General features: G+C 38.3%; 1 protein-coding gene and 1 pseudogene across 4 annotated transcripts in view; one reads left to right on the forward strand and one right to left on the reverse strand.

Moving 5' to 3' along the window:
* Positions 1-20538, forward strand: part of SLC24A2 (solute carrier family 24 member 2) — a 277036-nt gene that overhangs the window by 70134 nt on the left and 186364 nt on the right. The window lies entirely within an intron of this gene.
* On the reverse strand, positions 12912-13270 carry LOC109028143 (uncharacterized protein C11orf98-like; annotated as a pseudogene).

Raw genomic sequence — 20538 nt, forward strand, 5'->3', positions numbered from 1 at the left:
CAGCATAAATTCAGAGAGAGTCATGAGGGAAATAAATTGACACCACACTTTACAGTTCCAGAAGTTGAAGAGGACTGAAAATGGGTCATCTTTCAATGAACTAAAAGAAAGCCTTCCCACAGGAAACTTTATGTAAGCATTTGAACATGTATGAGATTCATGTCAAGGTCTAGTCATTCAGTGTCCCTGATGCAGTGACCATAAGCCTGGCTGCCAGTAAGAACCACAGGTGTCAGTCAAAGTAACATGTGATGCTATAAGAGTGTTAAATTGGCTGGGCGCAGTGGCTCATGCCTGTGATCTCCACACTTTGTGAGGCCAAGGCGGGCCAATTGCTTGAGCTCAGGATTTCGAGACCAGCCTGGGCAACATGGTGAAACCTTGTCTCTACAAAAATTACAAAAAAAAAAAAAAAAATAGCCAGGCATGGTGGTGCACACCTGTAGTCTCAGCTACTCAGGAGGCTGAGGTGGGACAGTGGCTGGAGCCTGGGAGGCAGAGGTTGCAGTGAGCTGAGATTGCACCACTGCACTCCAGCGTTGGTGACACAGCCAGACCCTGTCTAAAAAAAAAAAAAAAAAAAGTGTTAAATCAGCCAGGCATGGTAGCTTAAACCTGTAATCCCAGCACTTTGGGAGGCCAAGGCAGGCAGATCACAAGGTCAGGAGTTCGACACCAGCCTTACCAACAGGGAGAAATCCCATCTCTACTAAAAATACAAAAATTAGCTGGGTGTGGCAGCATGTGCCTGTAATCCCAGCTACTCAGGAGGCTGAGGCAGGAGAATCGCTTGAACCTGGGAGGCGGAGGTTGCAGTGAGCTGAGATCGCGCCACTGCACTCCAGCCTGGGCGACAGAGCGAGACTCCATCTTAAAAAAAAAAAAAAAAAAAAAAGTTTTAAATCATCTGGCCATTATTTTTGTCTTTAGACATCCCAATCTGATTAGATCTTAACACATGTAGGATTTTCTTCTTGTAACTAAAGTTTTTAGTGGAATTTTCATTTAGTGGGGTCACTGAAGAACTAATTCTTTGATGACCCTTTAATGGAAAAGCCTACTCCAGTATAATCACTGCAAGAGGCTTCAGATGATTTTAGTCATAGCAAAAAGAGGAGAAGGTGTACAGAACAACTAAGAAAATAATTTAAAAGTCTGCTAAAAAATTTAGAATCTCAAGCAATAGATTAGGCCCAGAACAAGTGAACAGGATGCTATGTAACTTTATTGTTGAGTAGTTTAACATTAGAATGTAGATGGCTTTGTATAGACTTCCATTTTTCTATAACTCTTTTAAAAAGACAAATCAATAGGATTTTTTGGTTGTTATGTTCTTAGTGACCTCTGAGGCAAACACTTTGGCAGCAACTTTTTATTGATAAATGCATTTTATCCTGATTATTTAAAAATTAGAAATTCATCTATAGTGCATATGGTAATTCTCGGTTAATCAAAGAACTAAACTTACCTAACCATTTCATTCCATCACCATTTCAAAATAAACTGGAGTGTACTGGGCTACTTGTGAGGCATCTTCTTCCTGTGGAACCTTAGTGTATCTCTCTTTGTGATCTAACATTCCCATTTTCTTTTCTGAAAACTTGAGAATCAGTGAACCAGCACAATATGCTCAAGTTTGCATCGAAATACACTGCAAAACTTGGAGCCCTTTGGCCTGTTTTCCAGGATGCTAGTCATTAACTGTTACCTTCTAATTCTGCCTCTACATCTTATCAAATATTGTGAGTTCACCTCATATTTCGGGAAGAACTCTCACTGTCTCTGGCAAAGTGAGCTGCAGTAGTTCATTATCCAGAACTCAGATATCAGATCACAAACAGCTTCAAACATCTGGAATAGCACTGAACTATGTTTGATGGGGGAGAAAGGAGCAGTGGTGGAACCAATGAATGTGTGTTGTAAAGAATATTTTACCCAGCCTTTGAGCATACAAAAATAACAATAGTAACTAAGAAGACCTGGAAACTCAGAGACTATAGTAGTGCCATTGATGGACCAGACTGAAAGCATTCAGACGTGGCCAAGACAAAAGAAAGATAAAAAAGCAGAAAACATGTGGCAAACAACAGAAGAATAGGAAAGGAAAAGAGACTATGGGAATGGGGGTGATGATAGTGGCTATAAACTGTAAACACCAAGAGCCTGTAAGAAAGAAAGGGTCAGATAGGGGAGGTAGGCAAAGGGGCTTATCAAAAAGCTATTCTAGGTCTCAGCAGTCTCTCAAGATATGATTGGCCTAAAGGCAAATATAAGACATCAGCCCTAAAAGAACACCACCGTGTTGTTCAGGAGAGTCATATTTAATGTGAGGATAAATCAGATCTCCCCTGGGATCACAGGAGAATGTCACTGCAAACAAAATTTACTGAAAGCCTTCATACATGTAGTTAACCAGTGAATAGGAGCTCCATGAAGCTAGGAACCCTGTTCTATCTATCACTGGGACCCACACATTTCCTGGCACATAGTAAGCCCACAATAAGTATGCTGAATGAAATAATGAATAAGCCATCATCATTGTCATGTAATCAGGATAAAATGCATTCATAAGTAAAAAGTTGCTGCAAAAGTAGAGCTTTTGACTGTAGAATACTGTGAACAGGTGCAGTTAAATAAGGGTGAGCGTGTTGTACATGGTATCTTGCGATATGGATTAGGAAAGGCAAAAGGGAGAAATAGAAAAAGAAGGAAAGAAAACATAGAGTGACTTGGAATGGGAAAGCCTGGAAAACCTAGCCTGATAAGTAGATTATTTATCTTTCTCTGTTCTAAAATAACTTGGTTATAAAGGGAGGCTCTTCATAAAGCCTCTAATTTTGTAAGTTGTATATTTTGCCCGTATGTTGTTAAAGCTGCCATGATTAGCTGAATGGGGGTACCTCTTTTATTTGAGTTTTTGTCCCTGAAAAGAGAGAATACTTTTCTTCTCCCCCACTTCAAAACAACTGCAACTCAAAACAACTTGAAAAGACATGTTTTGAAGAGCAAATTAGAAAAACAACAGATTTGTATTAGTTGAATAATGCATGGGTATTTTCTGCTAGGTGCTTTGCCTGGTTTTAGGCTTTGTACATAATCAGCATATAATGCAGCTGTATAAAAATTGCCAATTGCTTCTTTCTTCAAGAGAATGCATTTATAAGTACTCTCCAGGCCTCTGAGGAGCATGTAATGGTGTGCCCTGGTCACATTTGCCAGCTTCTTTGTGGACTGCACCTGGGTTGAAACACAATGAGGACAGGTTGACTGTGCCTACAGGGAGTGGTCTTGTAGAAAAATAAAACTTTCGACTTTCAGAAAAAATCCTTAGCACAGAGGTATCTGAGGAACCATAATGTTGATTCCAAAGAACAAGCTAATACACAGATGGGTGTGGAATACTTCCCAAGCGGTTCCATCATTTTTTTTTTACCTTCAGGGAAATATTATTTCAAACCTGAGTCCTACTTGAGGATACTCGGTCTCTCTCCAGCTAGGCAATTATGACTCTAATCTTGAAGGGGCAGTGTTAATATCTTTGATCATCTTTCTGCCTGTCAATGTATCAACTGAGATATTTTTCAGAAAGCAAAATATTATAAAAGAAAATACAAGAGGACTCTGATATTCCTTGCAAATACTATACAAAACACTCAAACTTGTTCATGAAAATGTATTTTGTAGGTATCTATAATTCTGTTCAAAGCTTGACATTGGGAAATACTTCAAAAACAATGTAGTCTGGCATCAGGCGTCTAGAAGTGTTAATTTCCTGATTATTATTATTATTACGGTGTTTGGTGGTGGTGGTCGTAAGGATGGAGTTAGGGGGAAAGGTTGAGGCACCTTAGAAATAGACTTTTCCCACTTCTTCTCACATAAATTCTTGGATTACTTTGTATCATTTGACTTACATCTCTCCATTTCCTTCCTCTCCACCCCACCCCTGAGAACCACTGTTAATCCTCTATCTCTACAAAGTAGCAGATGTGTAGGGCAAACATGTCTAAAGATCTAATGTACAACATAAAGACTATAGTTAATAATAGCATACTCTATTCAGGATCCTTGCTAAATGAGTAGATCATAGCTGCTCTTGCCACAGAGGGGAAAAATGGATAACTCTGTGACATGATAGATATCTTAATTTGTTTCACTGTAATGACCATTTTACTCTATATATGTATTTCATAACATCATGTTGCATATCTTAAACAGATATACAAAAAAAAATTTTTTAATACTCAAATGACTCATAAGGAATGCTTCTCCTCCATTGAAATAGTGAAGGGAAAAGGTAAGTGATGTGGGTTGCCAAAATGGCTGACTGTAGAAATCACAAACAAGGTTTAGAGGACTACTGAAAAGTTGACGAGACTCTAGAAACAGAAGTAAAGATGGTGATTTATTTTATTTTATTTTGTTTTGTTTTGTTTTATTTTAAAGAATCAAGATAACCCTGAAAGGGAAGGGCTGCTCTTGGTTTTTGATTCAGCAGTCAGTTTTTTTACAAGGCAGGCTTGGGATGCTGCCTTTATGGTTCTGCGAGTGCTGCACCCCATCTGGAAGAGGAATCAACTTGTAGGGCCACCTTTGGGGTCCTAATTCTGAGACTTGCATCCACCCTTGTTTGTGCATATGCACAGCTTCACAAAAGGGTGGCCATAGGTCACACACACACACAGAGTTCCAGATTTTCTGTTACTAAAAGGGATAGCAGTGTGTGTTGTTGTAGAAAGACTTTCATCAGTAAAAACCTTGAAAATGTGAAAGTAGATTTACTTAACTTTTAAAAATTCTAGTTAATATATTCAGAAGTTCTTAGTCCCCGGAGATTTTTAGGAACTGAGGTATTATGGAACTTCATTTAATAATTGGCTAGATCCAGGTTATAGGAGAATACTCTGACCATCTACCAACAGTTTGGGGATATTCTTCCCTTAGTCTCCAAAATGTGCAATTTACTTGGTGCTTGTAATTTCTCTTGAATATTTACAGTTCTTCTAGAAGAAAGTCAGCATCTTATAAATTTGTCTAGTATTCTTGAGGAATTCAGAAAGATTATAACAAATCATCAGGGGAAAAAAAAAATCTCAATCTTACCAGTAAGTAAGGACTTCAGCACATGATTAAATTTCCTAGGGCTGGAGTTACTGAATTGATAGGCTTACATGCAGTAATGCTAATAAAAACCTCTTGGAAGCACATTTTCAATTTATAACTATGAAGGAAAATGCAGGCCTTTCATCAGGACTTCTTCTCATTATCAAAATGTCTTTTGCTCAAAGGCAAACAGACATCAATGTTAAAATCAGGTAAGAACATAGATTCTTGTTGATATGAAATGACCGCAATTTTAGGTCTCATAATTGCATACTATTCATAAAAGTGGTTGACAAATACATTTAAAATTATAATTTATTTTCGCATTCAAAGCATAATTTTAGAGAAGGTCAGTAAAAGTATGCCCATTATTAGAAAATGTGCTAAAGCCTTATCATTGTTATATAACAACCAATACAGATTTTAATAGCTAAATTGACTTAAAGCTTTTCTGCTTGTGACATGTGTCCATTCTCCAAGAATGAAAACTTCCTGTCTCTCTTTTGACTTTACAAATGGCACAGGTACTTCCTTCCTTCATTCATTCAATAAATATTTATAAAGCATCTACCAATCAACTAGATACTAGGTGCTAGGATACAGCAGTAAATAAAGCAGGCAAAGAAACAAGAAACAAAGAAGTATCTGATATGATGTTAGCTAGTGATAAATACTGGGAAGAAAAATAAAACAGGGAAAGGGGACAGAGAGGTGTACGGTTTTGAAAAAGATTCCCTGGAGGTGACATCTGAGTACAGAACTAAATTAAGTGAGAAAGTGAATCATGCAGATATCTAGGGCAGTGATTCTCAACCAGGGTGACTTTGCCTCTCCAGGGACATTTGGTGTCTGGAGAAGTTTTTAATTGTCACAACTGGGGTAAGTATGGTACTGGCATCTGGTGGATAGAGAACAAGGATGCTGCTAAACACCCTATGCTGCAGAGGGCAGGTCCCTGTAGCAAAGAATTATCCAGCTTAAAATGTCACTAGCACTGAAGTTAAGAAACCCTGATCCAGAGAAAGAGCATTCCAGGATAAGAAGAAAGTAAATAAACACAACAGGCCATGAGATGGGAACTTGCTTGGTATATTCTAGGAAGAACTAGAGGGTGTGTGTCGCTGGAACACAGTGACAAGCAGCTACAGATCAGGAAAAGAATTTGGAAGATAGCTCAGGGCCAGGTCACATAGGGTAACAGGCAAGACTCCTGCCTCTCATTTGTCTGCTCTGCTTCACTCTTTACTAAGCTCCTATTCCAAACTCCCCAAGGAGAACTAGCTGGCTTTGCTGGCAGATGTCCTAGGAAGCTGAATGGGTTTTGGTGGGAGACAAGGATTTCACATATGTGTTTACCTGAAAAGTACATTCAAACCCATCTTGCACCGTGATGGGAGATCTTATAGTTGGCTCTCCACAGGTTGCAAAGATCATTTCACTAAAGTTCTGGAATAGAGTTCTTGAGTGTGGTCATTACTAGACTCATGGCTCTTTGAATTTATATTAGTGAAAATGAAATGAAATTAAGCATTCAGTTCCTCCAGTGTACTAGCCACATCACATTCCTAACAGCCATATGGAATCCTCGTCCTAAACGTGGAACTGACTGACCTCAGTCTCTGGAGCCGTTTTCTGTATTGCTCTTATCCTGACCTTCCCCAGACTTTTTGTGCTGAGACACCTACTGACATCTTGGAAGGGCAGCCACTTTGGTATTGTTCAGGGGCACAGAAAACTGTCCTCCATTGTCTCCAGGCCTCTTCAAATGATGTGTGGATGACTACCAGATTTATGCTTGATTGGCTAGCCAACTGCCCTTGTTTTTTGAAATAATGGTTCATAGGGGATCCTGAAGTCCTTCTGGGTTGGCAACTTGCATTTAGAGCTCTGGTTCTGAGTCTAGTTTGTATCATTTCTCCTCACTGTGTTATTTTCCACTTGCCCACACTATCGCTTCTGTTTTGCTTTTCTGCCTACACAACAGAGATTTTGTTCTAAGATATGAGTATTACTCAGTGACTCTGTTTTCCAACTTTAAAAATAAGTTTAAAGAACAAATTATATTCAGAATTGCAGACATGGATTTCATATTTCTACTTAGTACATTGTATGGTATGTGCTTTGATTTTGTTAGTTGGATGTGTTCTTCTAGAAATGAAATCCTAGGCATTATCTTTATGTTAAGCCAGCAATGGCTCCGATTTGAAAGGACAACAAAACTAAGATAAGAATTAGGCTCCTCAATCAGTAGAGTTTATCCTCACTCATAATTTTTTTAAGCTTTTGGTAGTGGATGCTTTTAAAATGTTCTTTAAATATTTATGGCATTAGTTGTCAAATTTTGTGGCTTCAGGTTTCTTTTACACTCAAGCATTATTGAGGACCCCAAAGAGCTTTCGTTATGAGGACTGTATCTTTCTGTATTTACTATATTTGAGATTAAAACTGGGACAAATTTAAAGCTCAAGAAAATCCAAGCACATACGACTTTAGCCGTCAGAGCAATTGCATTATCACACATCATGTAGCCTCTGGAAGAATCCACTGCATGTTTGTGAAAGAATAAAAGCAAAAAAGGCAAACAGCATCTTAGAATTGTTATGAAAATAGTTTTGACCTCACAGACCCCTCAAATAGAAATGCAGTGACCCTCAAGAATTCCCAGACCTTACTTACAGAACTGCTAAGCACACAGTTATTTTGCTTCTAGAAAATATTTTTTCTGCTACTACTGGGTTAATCTTTCCTTGGCCTGAAGTGGCCAATAGATCTCTATGGAGAAGAAAAGAAAATAGGCATTTATTAAGTACATTCTCTGAGTCTGTTCCATCATCTCCCAACTTCCAGTTAATCACCAATCTCATTTCATGTATAGTCATCCATTTCACTGGCTTGAGGGTAGGATCATTTGTCCCTGTGTTCCTGCGGCACCCTCCTAGCTGGCTGATTTGCAGTCCTCCTGGCTTGTCTCTAGTCTTTCTCGACCTGTGGCCAGAGCAATCTGCCTAAAACCCCCATGAGACCATATTTGACCCTGATCTTTCCCACAGCCTTTTGGATGAAGTGAAACTTCCTCCACATGGCTGACAAGGCCCATTCATGACCAGGCTCTACAGATCCCTCATATCATTTTCCTTCTTTCTACTGCCCTCACCTTCCTCCCCAGACTCATATCCTAGCACTTTTAGTTTGCTGAGCACCTGAACATTTGTGTTCTTTCTCATATTTGAACCTGTAAATGTGTTATTCCCACTGTCTGGAACTTCTCAGCTATTCCTGGCCGAGACCTACTGGTCCGTCATATCTCAATGTAGATGTCACTTCAGTGAGGAAGACTTCTTTACCACCACCCCCCCCCCGATAGGGCTAGTACTCCTCTTATTTGCCCCTGTGATACCGGGCCCTCTCCTTGTCATGGCACTTGTGACACTGCAGGGTAATTGTGTTTTCCTTGGTTATGTCCCCTTACCTGAAAGCATCTTGAGGTAAGGAAACATGTCTGGGATCATTTGCATCCTCTACCCATAGGGGCAGATGATGGTCACATGGTACACAGTTGTTGAATGATGAATTAATCAGTCAAAAAATTTGTTTCAGAGTGCTAGGGCTTTATTACAAATGGAGTTGACTTGTAAAGAGGCCCCTCTCCAATTTTTCTTCTGTACCCTCTTCCCTCCCAAAGACATCCTTCCACAGGAGGATTAGGGAGGAGGAAATCTGGTGAGTGAAAAGGGGCACTGCTTTTGCCAAAGTCCTCTGAAACAACCACTGAGTCCTTCCGGATCCAGCTGAGAATCTTCTAGAGGAAGAGGTTTAGCTCTCATCTTCAAGGTCCTTCATTTCTTTTTTTTTTTTAATTTTATTATTATTATAATTTAAGCTTTAGGGTACATGTGCACAATGTGCAGGTCTGTTACATATGTATACATGTGCCATGTTGTTGAGCTGCACCCATTAACTCCTCATTTAGCATTAGGTATATCTCCTAATGCTATCCCTCCCCCATCCCCCCACACCACAACAGTCCCCAGAGTGTGATGTTCCCCTTCCTGTGTCCATGTGTTCTCATTGTTCAGTTCCCACCTATGAGTGAGAACATGCGGTGTTTGGTTTTTTGTCCTTGAGATAGTTTGCTGAGAATGATGGTTTCCAGTTTCATCCATGTCCCTACAAAGGACATGAACTCTTCATTTTTTATGGCTCCATAGTATTCCGTGGTGTATATGTGCCACATTTTCTTAATCCAGTCTATCGTTGTTGGACATTTGGGTTGATTCCAAGTCTTTGCTATTGTGAATACTGCCGCAATAAACATACGTGTGCACGTGTCTTTATAGCAGCATGATTTATAGTCCTTTGGGTATATACCCAGTAATGGGATGACTGGGTCAAATGGTATTTCTAGTTCTAGATCCCCGAGGAATCACCACACTGACTTCCACAATGGTTGAACTAGTTTACAATCCCACCAACAGTGTAAAAGTGTTCCTATTTCTCCACGTCCTCCCAGCACCTGTTGTTTCCTGACTTTTTAATGATCCCCATTCTAACTGGTGTGAGATGGTATCTCACTGTGGTTTTGATTTGCATTTCTCTGATGGCCAGTGATGATGAGCATTTTTTCATGTGTTTTTTGGCTGCATAAATGTCTTCTTTTGAGAAGCGTCTGTTCATATCCTTCACCCCCTTTTTGATGGGTTGTTTGTTTTTTTCTTGTAAATTTGTTTGAGTTCATTGTAGATTCTGGATATTAGCCCTTTGTCAGATGAGTAGGTTGCGAAAATTTTCTCCCATTTTGTAACTTGCCATTCACTCTGATGGTAGTTTCTTTTGCTGTGCAGAAGCTCTTTAATTTAATTAGATCCCATTTGTCAATTTTGGCTTTTGTTGCCATTGCTTTTGGTGTTTTAGACATGCAGTCCTTGCCCTTGCCTATGTCCTGAATGGTATTGCCTAGGTTTTCTTCTAGGGTTTTTATGGTTTTAGGTCTAACATGTAAGTCTTTAATCCATCTTGAATTAATTTTTGTATAAGGTGTAAGGAAGGGATCCAGTTTCAGCTTTCTCCATATGGCTAGCCAGTTTTCCCAGCACCATTTATTAAATAGGGAATCCTTTCCCCATTGCTTGTTTTTATCAGGTTTGTCAAACATCAGATGGCTGTAGATATGCGGCATTATTTCTAAGGGCTCTGTTCTGTTCCATTAATCTATATCTCTGTTTTGGTACCAGTACCACGCTGTTTTGATTACTGTAGCCTTGCAGTATAGTTTGAAGTCAGGTAGTGTGATGCCTCTGGCTTTGTTCTTTTGACTTGGGGTTGACTTGGTGATGCGGGCTCTTTTTTGGTTCCATATGAACTTTAAAGTAGTTTTTTCCAATTCTGTGAAGAAAGTCATTGGTAGCTTGATGGGGATGGCATTGAATCTATAAATTACCTTGGGCAGTATGGCCATTTTCACGATATTGATTCTTCCTACCCATGAGCATGGAATGTTCTTCCATTTGTTTGTGTCCTCTTTTATTTCATTGAGCAGTGGTTTGTAGTTCTCCTTGAAGAGGTCCTTCACATCCCCTGTAAGTTGGATTCCTAGGTATTTTATTCTCTTTGAAGCAATTGTGAATGGGAGTTCACTCATGGTTTGGCTGTTTGTTTGTCTGTTATTGGTATATAAGAATGCTTGTGATTTTTGCACATTGATTTTGTATCCTGTGACTTTGCTGAATTTGCTTATCAGCTTAAGGAGATTTTGGGCTAAGACGATGGGGTTTTATAGATACACAATCATGTCATCTGCAAACAGGGACAATTTGACTTCCTCTTTTCCTAATTGAATACCCTTTATTTCTTTCTCCTGCCTAATTGCCCTGGCCAGAACTTCCAACACTATGTTGAATAGGAGTGGTGAGAGAGGGCATCCCTGTCTTGTGCCAGTTTTCAAAGGGAATGCTTCCAGTTTTTGCCCATTCAGTATGATATTGGCTGTGGGTTTGTCATAGATAGCTCTTATTATTTTGAGATACATCCCATCAATACCTAATTTATTGAGAGTTTTAAGCATGAAGGTTGTTGAATTTTGTCAAAGGCCTTTTCTGCATCTATTGAGATAATCATGTGGTTTTTGTCTTTGGTTCTGTTTAGATGCTGGATTACATTTATTGATTTTCATATGTTGAACCAGTCTTGCATCCCAGGGATGAAGCCCACTTGATCATGGTGGATAAGCTTTTTGATGTGCTGCTGGATTTGGTTTGCCAGTATTTTATTGAGGATTTTTGCATCAACATTCGTCAAGGATACTGGTCTAAAATTCTCTTTTTTGGTTGTGTCTCTGCCAGGCTTTGGTATCAGGATGATGCTGGCCTCATAAAATGAGTTAGGGAGGATTCCCTCTTTTTCTATTGATTGGAATAATTTCAGAAGGAATGGTACCAGCTCCTCCTTGTACCTCTGGTAGAATTCGGCTGTGAATCCATCTGGTCCTGGACTTTTTTTGTTTCGTAAGCTATTGATTATTGCCACAATTTCAGAGCCTGTTATTGGTCTATTCAGAGATTCAACTTCTTCCTGGTTTAGTCTTGGGAGGGTGTATGTGTCGAGGAATTTATCCATTTCTTCTAGATTTTCTAGTTTATTTGCATAGAGGTGTTTGTAGTATTCTCTGATGGTAGTTTGTATTTCTGTGGGATCGGTGGTGATATCCCCTTTGTCATTTTTTATTGCGTCTATTTGATTCTTCTCTCTTTTCTTCTTTATTAGCCTTGCTAGCAATCTATCAATTTTGTTGATCCTTTCAAAAAACCAGCTCCTGGATTCATTAATTTTTTTGAAGGGTTTTTTGTGTCTCTATTTCCTTCAGTTCTGCTCTGATTTTAGTTATTTCTTGCCTTCCACTAGCTTTTGAATGTGTTTGCTCTTGCTTTTCTAGTTCTTTTAATTGTGATGTTAGGGTGTCAATTTTGGATCTTTCCTGCTTTCTCTTGTGGGCATTTAGTGCTATAAATTTCCCTCTACACACTGCTTTGAATGTGTCCCAGAGGTTCTGGTATGTTGTGTCTTTGTTCTCCTTGGCAAATTGGATAAAGAGTCAAGACCCATCAGGGCTCTCTGTATTCTGGAAACCTGTCTCACATACAGAGACACACATAGGCTCAAAATAAAGGGATGGAGGAAGATCTACCAAGCAAATGGAAAACAAAAAAAGGCAGGGGTTGCAATCCTAGTCTCTGATAAAACAGACTTTAAACCAACAAAGATCAAAAGAGACAAAGAAGGCCATTACATAATGGTAAAGGGATCAATTCAACAAGAAGAGCTAACTATCCTAAATATATATGCACCCAATACAGGAGCACCCAGATTCAGAAAGCAAGTCCTGAGTGACCTACAAAGAGACTTGCACTCCCACACAATAATAATGGGAGACTTTAACACCCCACTGTCAACATTAGACAGATCAACGAGACAGAAAGTTAACAAGGATACCCAGGAATTGAACTCAGCTCTGCACCAAGTGGACCTAATAGACATCTACAGAACTCTCCACCCCAAGTCAACAGAATATACATTATTTTCAGCACCACACCACACCTATTCCAAACTTGACCACATAGTTGGAAGTAAAGCTGTCCTCAGCAAATGTAAAAGAACAGAAATTATAACAAACTGTCTCTCAGACCACAGGGCAATCAAACTAGAACTCAGGATTAAGAAACTCACTCAAAACCGCTCAACTACATGGAAACTGAACAACCTGCTCCTGAATGACTACTGGGTACATAACGAAATGAAGGCAGAAATAAAGATGTTCAAAGGTCCTTCATTTCTACATCCTAGGGGGCTTTTGTCCTCTTTTGCCTTTTGAACTGTGGCTCACTAGTCCTGGCTAGTTTTGGGGGGCTTCCACTTCCATGGCTGCCTTCTCTTTCTGGGTGAGCTGGATCTGCTGGAGAAGTTTTCTGTGCTTCTTCCTGGACAGAGTAATGTTGGTACATGCACTGGATGCCCACTTCTTGAGGTGGTGCTGCATGATCAGCCCCTGGTCTATCACAGCCCCAACCACCCAGTGCCTCAGACGCCACTCCCAGTTCAATACCCACAGGTGGTTGAACAGCTTCTTCTTCAGTTCTGTTTGGGACCAGTTGATCTTTCCCCAGAGAGTCCTCATAGTCACGCCACAATGCCAGTTCCCAATCAGGCAACTTTTTAAGTATTTCCTTTATAATAAATGTCTTATTTGCATTATGTCATTTAATCATTATTTGCATTATGTCATTTAATCATCTTAACTTACTTCCATTGCCTAAATATCCCAGCAGCAAAGAAATAGTGCAGCTGGAATCTGAATCCTTTTCTTACCATCATATGCTGAGAACAAAGGGATCACCCAAATGGGGACAACTCACAGAAATGAATAAAGATTAAGGTAAATTTTCCAAGGGAGAAGGCAGGCAAAGAATCATTCTGACAAAGCAGCTGGGTCCTCTTTCAACTTCTAAGTGACATTGCTGGAATATTCCCAACCAGAACTCAGAGTAATACCACTAGAAATACTTGCTAAGGGAAACCGATCTGTTTCATCCTGAAAGTACTTTCCCAGTTGGCAGTTTTGAAAATGTCTATGCTTCTGGAGCTTTATAGCCTTACTTAAAAAAAAAAAAAAAAAAAGTTTGGTTTTAAAAATAAATTCCAAGAGCACTAGGGACATGAAGGTTACACAGACCTCCTTCACACTTAGTGGAAAATTCTTATCTTTTAAGTCTTTCTCTCTTCTGACAGTTTCTTGTTACATTGATTAAATCCCTGTGAGTTGTTTTCTTCCAGTTCAGCCTCTTGGTTCCTGTTTATTTTTCCAGAAAGAACTCAGTAAAATTCTGAAAACAGAAAAGGAATTGAAAATATAGTTTTATTATTTATATTTTGAAAGAGGCATGTTCATAATAGATGCAGATACACAAACACAGGAAAAAAATTTAAATGATTTCCAGTAATTCCACCACTGTTGGTATTTTAATATATATTCTTCCCATCTGTCTGTCTTGCACATACACACACACACTCTCTCTCTCTCTCTTTCCCTATTTCCTTCTCTTATGTGTGAATGTATGCATATTTTTTAAAATTTACCAATATAGTATCATATGGAACTAATTATGAAATCAGTCTATTTCATTTAATTGCAAATATCTTTCCATGTCATTAATCACGTGCCTCTGCTTCTCAAATGTTAATGCATGTGCGAATCACTGGAGAACTTGTTGGAAATGCAGAATCTCAGGCGCTCCCCCAGACCTACTGCATCGGAAACTGAATCTTAACAAGTTCCAGGTATAGGTGAAAATATTAGTCCACAGATCACGTTTTAGTAGCAAAGGTTGAAATCTTTTTTGGAGATTGCACAGGGTCCCCAGTATTGATGCAGTTAATTTTATGTAACTAAGCCCCATATGATCAAACACTGGAGTTATTTCCAATTGCCCTGCTAGGATGAGGCACATTCTTACAAATATTAGCATATATCCATCATTATTTCCTTAGGAGAAAAAGTCCTATAGATAGTTTGCTGAATCATACATATTTTGAGGGAAATAATTTATTTTTAAGGATTACAAAATAGTGATTCATTCTTATGTGCTATGATTACATACTTCATATCACATAAGACTATAAAATGTAGCCATAGTACTTCCTGTCATATATGTGCATTTTCCCCTATCTACAGTGAACCAAGACAGAGATTTGATATTTTTTATTATTCTGATCAAAGCACTGTTATCACTTGAAATGGTTTCACCTCTATCTTCAATTCATCTAATTTTATCCACCCTTCAACACAAGAGTTTTAATCTTGCTTCTTCCAGAAAGTCTTCCCTAATAGTCCAACTTACAGTGGGCTCACTTGCTAAATATTTTCACCATTATTCTTTGGGCCAATTATCTCAAAACATACTTTACTACTTTCTCTTGATACAACTTAAATATATGGCTTTGGTCCCTCTCATCTCCTTGACTGGATTATAAACGACAGAGGGAATGGATCTTCAGTGTGCTTCATCTAAGCCCTCTGCAACCCCTCTCATTCCAAGAAGGTTTGAGTGCAATAGAGAAAGCACAGGATTTGGAATGAAAGGGCTCGTGTTTGAAGCCCAGCTCTGCCATTTACTGAGTATTGAAGGAATAAGTCATGTAATCTCTCTGAGCCCTATCTTTATCATCTGTAAAATGGATACAGTATCTGCACTGCTTACTAAGATTCTAATCCATCGTGTCATTTCCAAAAATGTAAATAATTCACCAAAAGTCTCAATGTAGAGCTTGTCTCTACATTTGATATAAGATATGCGAGTATCTCTCTCTCTTTTTCTCTCTAGTACACACACTTACACACACAAACACAAAAGAATGTATCTCAAGCTCAGGAACTTTTACCCAACAACAGTATAGGCAGGAACTGAACAATATTGTTTTGTTTTCATTGCATTGCATTTATTTACTTTCTTTTTAAAAATTATTATTTTTTATTTGCAAATATAAATGTATATATTTATGGTGCACAACATGATGTTTTGCTATATGTATACTTTATGGAATGGCTAAATCAATGAATTTATTTATTTTCTATTTATGGCAAGCAATATTTGCTTTCTAGGTATGGTAGTGATATGAAGTTCACTTTTTAAATAAACATTTAAATTTTAAAAGGTAACTCAAGATAAAACACTTGGTAGTTAGTACCACGTAAATTAAGAAAATATGGCAAAATATCATGCTGATGTTATAAAAATGACTGAAGTTTGGGCAACATCTAACTATAGGAAGCCACTGCCAACTATAATGCACGATGCAGACATCAGTTGTTATTTTAGCTATTATTATGTAAACTACTGGAAGACCAGTTCTGGGAGACCTAGATTTAATAGATTCTAAATAAAAAATACTCAAATGTAATTTAAAATAGAGCAAAAAGTCAAGTTTTCTGTTATGCGACAAGTCACCATCCATTGTTAAATCTTGCAGAACCCCAAAGTGTATCGAGATCATTTGTTTCTGATGAAGTTAGATACCAATGTAGTGAGGGGCTTTATCAGAATAACTGTGATGGCTCAACATATATCAGTTCCAACTGGGAGAAGGTTTGTGAATAGATTGCTTTGCATAAGACATTATTCTTCATTATGAAAAACAATAAACATTTTAGGAGCACCAAGTGTACAGAGAATGCTGGCATTTGACTGAAACCTGCATTCATGGGAAAAACAAAAGGTTTACTGTCCTTCAAATCATCATGATTAGTGCTATTGTATTAGAACTCAAAGCAAGTTCACAGTTTTCCATTTAACTCTGAAATCTCTCAAAAAAGGAGTTTTATTAATTCTGTCTTTACGTGAAGAAATGAAATCGGTTAGAGAGAGATTAAGTGATTAGTCTAAGATCATGTGGTTTTTTTATAGCCAGAATGAAAAACAAGAGATTCTGACTCTATGTACCTTGTAACTTTGTTATCGTTTTCCATCCAGGGTAGGCTACTGCTAGTCTTGGAGTATTAGATGATTTGACTCAAGTATTCTAGATTCGGATTGTGCCAAAGTGGGATTAAATTAGATGGATTAAATCAAATGGCAGGATTAAGTTAAATTAAGTGGGATTAAGATGAGGCCTGATATGATTGATTTCAGCATAGTGTGGAGGAATTTTCACCAGCACATTCTCCTGTCTTGGTTTTGATTATAAAGAGAAGAGGAATTCAAGAAGGCTCCTTCAAAGAATAAGCTGGCCACAGCTTGGGTCTACTTGTACCAGAAGATTGGTCAGCATCCTTCAAAGCAATAGTGTGCTATCTTCAAACCTGCATCTTTCTTTTAGCTCAATAAGGTCTATTTCAAACTTATGGCCTCCAGAACTGTTCAGTAATAAATTCATGTTTCCTTAGGCCTCTTTAGTTTTTGGTAATTTTTTTACAGCAACAGTAGGAAACTAATACAACACAGCTCAGAGTTCTTCCACCCAAAGTGCAGGGTAGCTGGACTGTTTATGTATCAACTCCTACCGGTCATTGACTGAGTGCTGCTTGGCATGGGGGTATGAATTCCTTAGCACTCAACTAAAGGTGGGTAGACGCTGGCAGTTAGAAATCAGCCAGAACACAGTGAAGTGCTAAGACTCTAGAAAAATGGACTGGGCACTAGCGAATTCCGCTACAGTATGTCTTTTATCTGCCTCTTCCTTTTTAATCTGTCTTCACAGTCATGATACATGCAGATCATCCCCTTCGATCAATCTACTAGCACCTAACAGGTTAATCTTCCCTAAACAGGGAGGGCCTTCAGTGGGTTGTTCTCTTTCTCAAAAATCTTCAACATTCCCACAAGAAAAGATTCTTATACAAGGTAGACCAAATTTCAAATAGTAAATTGGGACTCAATCCTCTGATACTTTAATCTTAGCTCTTGAATTTTTAAGTTTGGGTATACAGGATGAACAGCGAGTATTCTTGGATATCTATTTGTGTACAAAGTTCCAGGCTTGGCATACGAACCTTTGGAGTCTTGAAATGTTGATCCGTTAGGTCTGCATTCCTTAGAATAGCAGTAACACCATGAGGAAGTGAGAAAATTGATTTGAAAATGGAGAAGGTTAATTAAAGGAAACAAAATTTCAAGGCATGTGGTTGTCAGTTGACACTACAGAAACCAGGCCTGAGAAGTTCTGAGTTCTGCACATTTACAGAATGTCACAGGTTTATTTAGATAAATCCAGAATCTAGGGAGATCTAATTGCTGAAATAATTTCAGCCTACCAAAGCAAGGACGTTCTTACCCTTCCTACTCTGCCTGCCCTAAAGGAAAGTGCTTAGAGTTTCAGAGCTTTCTGTGGAAAACTTCAGGCTCAAATGACCCCATAAAATTTGTCCACAGTCCTCACATTGATTTTCCCAAGTTCTGCTTACTTTGTGTTTGCTATTTGTCCAAACCGTAAAAGGGTGGAGAAAGGAAAAAGAATCCATACATTTTTAACATATCAAAAAAACAAAGTAAATAATATGCTTTAAAATTAGAATAGAAAGTGCTGATGCCAGAGCATTTTTTTAAATCCTTGTTTCAGAGTAAGAGTGGAGTGGGGAAAGACAGAGCCTAAGAAAGGAAGAAAGCTAACATTTACTGAGTCCTGCGAAAGGTGTTTAGTTCACATCCACCTTCTGAAGAAGCCAGTAATATCTCTACTTGACAAATTGTGAGGCTAAGGCTCAAAGAGGTTCTGACATTTAAGTGATGTCATAAAACCAAGAAGTTGGTCATTTGGGATTTGAGTGTGTACTCTGTCTTATCTATGTCTCAGGTGAGACATAGCTTGCATTTATATAGTACTTTTCAAAGCATTTTTCTTATACTGTCTTTAAACTTCATCTGTGAGGCTGACATCAATTGCCACATTTTACAAATACAATTACAGAGGCTCGGGACTCTTTTGCCCAGAAAGACACAGCCAGTAAGCAGCAAAACAAATCTGGGTCATGGAGCTCAGGTCTCAGGACCTCTCTAGTGCACCCGTGTGTCCTAACCAGAAGGGGCTGAGTCATTGGTGTCCTGAAACCAGTCAGGAGCAGTTAGTTTATTTCAGAGAATCATCTAGTCAGAAAAAAAAATTTAAGACTTACTTTTATTTTTTCTAAATTATTAAATAATGGAATCTCCTTGCAGAAAATTTGGAAAACATACAAAGGAGAAAAATAAAAATCATCTGTAATACCACCCCCCAGAAATAATCACAAGTATTAATTTGATACATTTCTTTCCAGTGTTTATGATATGGATATGCATCCATACTGTATTTTTAGAAAAGTATTTTTAGAAAATGCATGTCATATCTAGTTTAATATGCTGGTTTTCTAATTAACATTGGATGATGAATATTTTCCCAGGTCATTAAGTAATCTTAAGAAACTGCCTCATGTATCATAATATTGCATGAATGTAACCGTAATTTAGAGAAATATTATTCACTTACTGTTGAACATAATTGTTCCTGGTTATAAGCTTGTACATAATGCTGCAACTTTGGTATCTAAACACAAAATTTTTATTTCCAACAGCAGTGGATGAGAGAGTCAATTTCTCCATTTTGAGTGTTTTTAAGATTTTTGCAAGATGGATAGGTAGAAACAAATTCTTCTTTGAATTTGCATTTTACAGATTACAGCCACACTGAATATGTTTCCCCATGTTTACTTTGCCAGCCGTTCTTGTCCCCATGCAGTTCCACGTTTGTTTATATGCTAACACAGTACTCAGAGACCCAGCAGTAGGTACCAAGACAATCAGCTGTTACAGTAATTGCCAGAACCCCCGAGTCAGGGAACTGCCAGCAGGAGAACATAAGCATCTCTAGGCAGGAATTCCATCTTATTCATCTTTGTAGTCCCCATTCCTGGTTCTAAGCCAGACACTTGTCAAGTTCTCAATACATTTGTTGAAAATATTACAATAGACCGTATATTCTGATTTTGGCCTTCTAACTTGCTCTGTGACTTTCGACAAGTTCTCTCACCTCTCTGTGCCTCCATGTCTTCCATTATAAATGAATGGAAGTGTGATACGCCATACTTTGTGAGCAAAGTGCTAGAGCAGTGGTACAATTCCCATACAAAAGGTCTCTATGGGTGGGTCCATGTCACCTAGGCAGGATTCCTTTCCTTCTGCAATACAGAGAGTGAATTCTGTGTGTATTTGGTATTTGGATTTGTGATCCCTTCCCACCTTTCATACTGATGTACTATAGCTAAAGCAAATTTCTTTTGTTTCTCTTTATATCCCCAGAGTGCACACTGCATGGTACATAGGAAGTCTCTAAAAGGAGTGAACAAATGAATGACTGAAGTCATTAAAGATGAAGGGATGAGTTAATGAAATATTAGAGCTGAAGGAGATTTTACAAATCTAGTTTTAGAGGTCTTCGTGGTTACCATTTTATTTTTGTAGACACAGCTATACAGATTGACTGTCCCCTATCCAAAATGCTTGGAACCAGAAGTGTTTTGGATTGCAGATTTTTTTGTTTGGACTTTGAAATATCTACACATACATATATAATGATAGGTCTTGGGGATTAGACCCCAAGTCTCAACATCAAGTTTATTTATGTTTCATATACACATAGTCTGTGTATTATACAATATTTTTGTTATTTTTTTGTATAAAACAAAGTTTTGGCTGCAGTTTGACTGAGAACTGTCACATGAGGTCAGGTGTGGAATTTTTCACATATGGCATCATGTCCATGCTCAAAAAGTTTTGGATTTTGGAGCATTTCAGATTTTGGGTTTTCAGATTAGGGATGCTCAACCTGTATTAGCATCTCCACCTTAGAAGCACTTGCTAGAATAAACTTAAATCATTTAAATAAGATAAATTTCAACAACTAGCCAGGGAAATTTAATTT

The sequence above is a fragment of the Gorilla gorilla genome, chromosome 13 (genome assembly GCF_029281585.2).
Source record: "Gorilla gorilla gorilla isolate KB3781 chromosome 13, NHGRI_mGorGor1-v2.1_pri, whole genome shotgun sequence".
NCBI classification, from domain to species: Eukaryota; Metazoa; Chordata; class Mammalia; order Primates; family Hominidae; genus Gorilla; species Gorilla gorilla.